Here is a 6,170-nt window from a genome sequence, read left to right as displayed (position 1 = left end):
CAAAGGAGTTTTTACAAAATGAAATGGTAGATTGGTCTAGGTATGAATATTATTTTAATAATTATTTAATAGGTATGGAAATTTAATAAACCTATTAATGGATGTGATTAGTATAGTATATATAATTATATATAGACATGTATATCGTGCTTTATTAAAGTTAAAACTTTATTAGGTTTGGTTTTGATCAGAGATGATCTGCTTATTGGTTTTCAGAGGCCTGGTAGAGTGAACTTGCTCGTAGGGTTTAACCCACGATTTATTTTTCAGGTTATTAGAGGTTCCAGTCTCGAGGTTGAGGATCCGCAGCTGGGAGACTGTCATTCGTCTATTCATCTTGTGTACTTTTAAATAGTATTGGATTATTGGATAATGTTTTAAGGGGTCCTTGAGTTATGGGATTTCCGAATTGTAATTGTTGGAGAATCATTAAGTAATATTTATTTATTAGTTTTCTTCAACGGTTTATTTATTCTTTATTATTCATCTTTGTATTCTGTGCTTGTTAAATACTTAAATTGTTTTGATATCCCTTGATTTTGTGCGCGGACTTGATCAATCCGTGTTCCAAAATTAGGGGGTATCACATAAGTCCTATTGACCTAGCAATGTGCATATATTGTATGTCATACATATGCTATAAAAAATAAATTATGTATCTATGTTTAAATTTTAAATAAAATTGTTTTTCATGTTATGTAATGATAATATAACTAACATTTTCTTATTAGGATGAAAAAAAATAAAAAGGTATCATCAAAAATAGTATTTTTATAAATCTACTAAAATATTCTCTATTTATAACTTATGGTAATAGACATAGACTTTGGTTTACCTCAGAGGCTTAGTGTAATGGCCGGGCGGTTTGTGATCCGACCCAAAAGCTCAAGTTATTAGGCGGAGCTAACACCAGCACATATACCCATTTTACTTCCCATCTAAATCCGATATAAGACACCCCCAACATTCTCCCCCACCCGAACTCGCAACTGTCTCGTTGCGGTTGGGACACCCTACCTACCTGGGGGCACATCCGGACTCCTCCGAACCTGACGCTTGGCGTAACATTGGATGAAGGAGTAAGTTTGACTCAATACCAACTGTTACAAGCCGGGTGGTTCATGATCCGACCCAAAGCTAAGCTTAAGCTATTAGGTGGAGATAACACCCAACCCATATATACTCATTTTACATCCCACCAGATCCGATGTGAGACACGCTAACACTTAGACACAATATATTTTCATTATGTCTCAATTCTTCAGCTAAAAATCTAAATATTTCAATAATAAGTGAAGGGTGGGGGAAAAAAAATTAACTTCCAATTCTGGAATAAGAACTCCAGCGAAATGGTTAGTGTGTAATGCACAAATTCTAAACATGGGGCAAAGCTCAAAGCATGAGGCATGTGCCTCATCAATTTCTCATACTTTGCAATGTGCTTTAGGATGCTCTTTCTTAAGCCTTGCCACTCAAGCCTCAAAAGCACTCTACCATTGAGAGAAATTAGATAGCCCTAGACCAATCGATCCAGTTCAATCAAAACTCCCCAATTAAGAAAAGTGGACCCGTCAGAGTTTAATAAGATATTACTAGACGTCCAAGTGGCTTGAACTATCTAATAATTTATCATATTGCTAAATGCATACATACACAATGTTTGAATAAGAATCTGATGTGATTCGTGTTTCTTCACCATTATAATCTAAATGTTGGCACCCCGGCATGTCCAAAGGAAACCTAACACTCATCAAATTATATTTTATTGAATATGCTGAATCATTTTTATATGAATAATAATGTCCTAAGTCAAGCATGTACAAGATGGGCAAGATATAGAAAATGATGAAAATGGCCATTTAAGCTTTTTCGATGTAAGAGCCAGCAACGAGTTAAGTGGAGATTATTTAAGAACATGAATCAGTTGGGCATCAATTTTATTATTCCCCTTGGTGCATTTATTGAACTTCTTTACCATCAAAATGAAAAATAAAATAGCTTAATGCCAAAGTTTAAGTGTATACTCAGTCCTGCCCCTTTCACTCCATTTGGTTAATGGTTTCACACTAGGTTTTGGCCTTATATTATTAGTTTGGCATTGACATTATTGCTGCAACGAGTTCTCCTATTTAACAGCATGCCTGGACAAGTTTTTCTATGTTTGAAGCTGCAGGTACCTGATATATCATGTTGAATTCTCTAATCGTATAATCTCATTTATGCTTCAAAAACACAAGGAAATGAAAAAGGGTATTTAAATCATATCAGAGACCAAAAAAAAAAAACAAACAAATCGAAGTTTTCGTACCTCAGCTCAAATTCCCGAATCTCAACAAGCTCTCTCCCAAATGCATCCATACACTGCACTTTCCTCCTTTCTGTATAAGGAGGGCTATCTTTACCCTTTTCACACAATGCTTCACATTTATTACCAACCTCAACAGAAACCGGAATGCTATTTGTTGGTTTCTTCAAGTTACTCTTAAGAACAACACTTCTTGTGTTACTACCACTGTCTACAAGATCACCAGCATAAATCTGATCCTTGCCCTTCTCAGAAACAGGAGGACCTGGCAAAACTTCCTGTCGTTGGGTGGGGCCCACTTTCAGAGGAGATGAACTCTTAAGTCCCGCCGCAACAGCCCAACCAAAGCAGACAAAGGAAGCGCAACCGGCGACAAGCCGGTTCTTCCCAGAAGCCAGCTGGAGGTCAGAATCTAAATTTTGGTCCACCAACTGGTACTAATTCCACGGTGAAACTCTCATGGATTTTTCTTCGTTCTTCCGACCCAAGAGAAGAGGGGCCAGGCCCTTGCTATACCCAGAAGCTGAAGAAGAAAAAAAAAAACCCTCCTTCCCGTCAATAACATCCGCTTTGTTTTGCTCATCTGGTCATCGTAAATACAATTTCTTTACCGCTCTCTTCACCCCAAAACAACTGAAGCCATCTGTCATTTGCCCATCCATATCTCTCAGTCAGACAAGGCAGTCAAAAATGTTGAAAAACTGAAGAGAGAGAAAACAGAAGTGAAATATCTGCAAATAATTCAGTCAAATTGTCATTTCCCAGGAAGTGTTTTCTAGAACACCACTTTGCTCTCAGTTTTTTTTTTTTTTTGGTACTCTCACACACATATTTTTACTAATATTGAAATCCTTAACGTCCCTTTCAAAAGTAAGAAGTTGATATCAGTGTGTTGCTCTCAGATTGAATCAGGAAACAAATGAAAAAGGTTTCAAACTGACTTCTTGATTTGAATTCTCAAGAATTTTCATTTATTACAATCTTTCTAGAAAGTTTTAATGAAAAATTTGTAGTTTTTTACATGTATGTGGTGAAATTTCAAACTCAGGACATAGAAATTAATAAATATCGAATACAGTGGCAAAAAATAAAATAAAATCAGTTTCATTAACTTGGCAAGTGGAATTCTCCAAAATAGTCATCAATGCTTTCACATTTAGGACAATTAATTTAGCAATCAAAACACACATTTTCAATTATCTTCCAACCAATTTTTCATAACAGGACGCCAGGACTCCAGGACGGTAACTAAAGTCAATCAAACCAAACCTAAAAGAAAAAATAAATAAATAGAAGAAGAAATAAAATCACAAGAATGTATTGACATAAATTGGATGAAAAATTTTAAAATTAAAAAGTGAAAATAAGCTAACTGATAGTACAAAATAAAAAAGCTTGCTCCTAAAAAAATACATCGAAGCACATATATACATACAGATGTATATAAAATATAAGTAAATCACATTGAACCGACATAACAAGTCGAAGATCTTACTAATTCGAACCACGTCTGAAATAAAAACTAAATGCTAGTTCTCAAAACCATAACATTCACAATCACAAGTAGTACCATTAATCGCATACAGTACAGATATTCATAAGCTATATTTATACAGTACAAGATTGAGACTCACAGATCTAAGCATAAACAAAAAAAAAAAACTTCCGGCGACTCAATCCTCGGCAACAACTAGGACGACCGGTGTCGCCGTCATCTCCGATCAACTCTCCGAGAAACAGCGGACAAAAGAGTCTAAAATTGAAATCTTTTATTTATGCAACGAAGGTGTTAATGCTGGTCGCCGAGGAATTGCACAGTAAATAATGATATCACTCGAATCACTCTGGAGTGATGGTGACAGTGACCCTGTGGGGTATATATATGATAGTCAAGGTCCGTTTTAATTTTTGTATTCATTTATTTTATTTTATTTGAAAAAAATTAGATTTGGGGATCAAAATTACTTTATAGTCGTCCTAGGCTTAAACTCGTATGATATTAGGGTTTCAAAATTATACTTAGAAGCTACAGTTTTATATATTTATAAATAAAATGACAAAAATAACTTTTTTTTACTATCTAATAACCCTCTACTAGTTTTTCTTTCCTTAGTGAATGCTTTCTTTTTTACTTTAACAGATTCCGTCAAAGATAATGTATATTACCTTCAATACCAAAATTAGTTGGGTCTTCTTTTTTTCCTCTTTTTTTTTTTTTTTTTTTTTTTTTTTTTTTTGCAAAAAAAAGTACCATACGGCATCTACAGTAAAGGACAAACCCACAATAACCATACAAAAACCACAAAGTACCACAAGAACAAAAGCTAGCAACAGAAACTAACACCCAAGTCAAGATCATAGTCTTGACAATAACAAGGATTAAAAGGTGTTAGGAACTAAAGGAGTGCTAGCCCCCACAAGCAATGCTAGCTGAGTCGCAAAAGACCAAGACGATTCTGAATTATATGATTCTGTCATATGAGCCCCAGACTTTCCAGAAGATTCAAATTTTAAGCCAACCTCACTCCCAACAGCATCCAGGTGGCAGACGAGTCAGAGGTAGATCCAAACACCGGTTTGACACGACTTTTACCTTTCTTCCAATCTTTAGAAATTTATCCCACCTTTGCAATGGAAGAATACGGCCTTTAATAGGAGAGTTGACTGGAACCGATGCCAGCAAATCATCATTTTGCACTAAGGCCACATGACTTAGGGATGATGAACCTGGAACAAGACCTCCATCTAGCGATACACCAGGAAGACCCACAGGTCCAACAACCTCACCCTTACCAGTATCCTGTTCCCGTATCACAACACCTGAAAATTCTCTGAAAACTTCACCCCTGACCAACCGTGACTGGCCACCCACACTGGAAAGAGCTACCACAACATTCCTTGATTTATCTCCCATAAGAAAACCCATACCATTTGTAGGGAAATCAAACTGATCACCTACCCAAGGAGAAATTTGACGAAACATGGAAGACGATTTAGAACCAGCTATATCTCCTTCAGTATCTGTATCCCCATCTTGTAAATACAACCAATTTTTATAACTCCCATGCCCTACCAACTCTAGCGCTTCTTTGTCATGACTCCAAAGGTCTTTCCCCAAGAAACTATCCACCCCCAACCAAGCCCCATACTCCTTCAGATCATCATGACCCATAGAAAGGCTGTTTAGACAAGATTTCCATTGATGACCTATAATCCCACAAGCAAAACAAAACAACGACAACTTCTCATACCTAACTTGCGCTCGTGACTCTTCACCCATTAGACTAGAAAGAAGAACATGACGCTGAAGAGGTTGCGTGGTATCCATCTCCACCCGAATTCGAAGAACTCTACTATCAATTCCCAGTAACTCTTTCCCTTCATTCATACTTTTATCCCGCAGCTCAACTTTTAAACAGCTACCAAAGGTAAAAGCAATTTGATGCCTAACTTTCTCAGAAAATAAATTAGCATTCACATCAAAAAGTTGGAGCCAAAAAGGAGAAACTTAAAATAGAGCATCAGACCCAAGTAAACCCTCCTCCCATTCTTTAATCACCACCAAATGACCATCAAAAAGCCACGGACAACCATCCAAGATATGCTGTCGAACAGTAGCATCCGAAATAACCATCTGAAATAAATTTCGCGCCACCTTAAAATTTTATAACCGCTTGGCAAAAGGCTCCTACTGCTTGTCCTTTAGCCATAATTTATGAAAGAGTTTACTAAATGTAAACTTTGCACCAGCCAAAGTAGTAGTTTTAGAAGCCCACGCCTTGCCAAATAAACTCGAGCGACATAAGTGATCATTTTGAGCAATATCATCTACCGACAATTGAACAGGCTCCTTTTCCTTGGGGGT

The 6,170-nt window shown here is 36.5% G+C and overlaps 1 long non-coding RNA gene across 1 annotated transcript in view; it reads right to left on the bottom strand.

Annotated features, from left to right (window-relative positions):
• The window catches only part of LOC132273487 (uncharacterized), a 44,836-nt gene extending 40,686 nt beyond the window's left edge, over positions 1 to 4,150 (bottom strand). Inside the window, exons 1-2 of the long non-coding RNA XR_009470126.1 lie at positions 3,940 to 4,150; positions 2,309 to 2,948 (exon numbers count right to left, since the gene is read on the bottom strand). This is a non-coding gene — a long non-coding RNA (uncharacterized LOC132273487). The remainder of the gene's footprint in view (positions 1 to 2,308; positions 2,949 to 3,939) is intronic.
• Between the last annotated feature and the right edge of the window lie 2,020 nt (positions 4,151 to 6,170).

Source organism: Cornus florida, unplaced genomic scaffold (assembly GCF_030987335.1).
Source record: "Cornus florida cultivar Cherokee Brave unplaced genomic scaffold, ASM3098733v1 CherokeeBrave_3.0.0_Hap2_Chr09, whole genome shotgun sequence".
In the NCBI taxonomy this organism is placed as follows: Eukaryota; Viridiplantae; Streptophyta; class Magnoliopsida; order Cornales; family Cornaceae; genus Cornus; species Cornus florida.
This window is presented reverse-complemented; position numbering and strand designations above follow the sequence as displayed.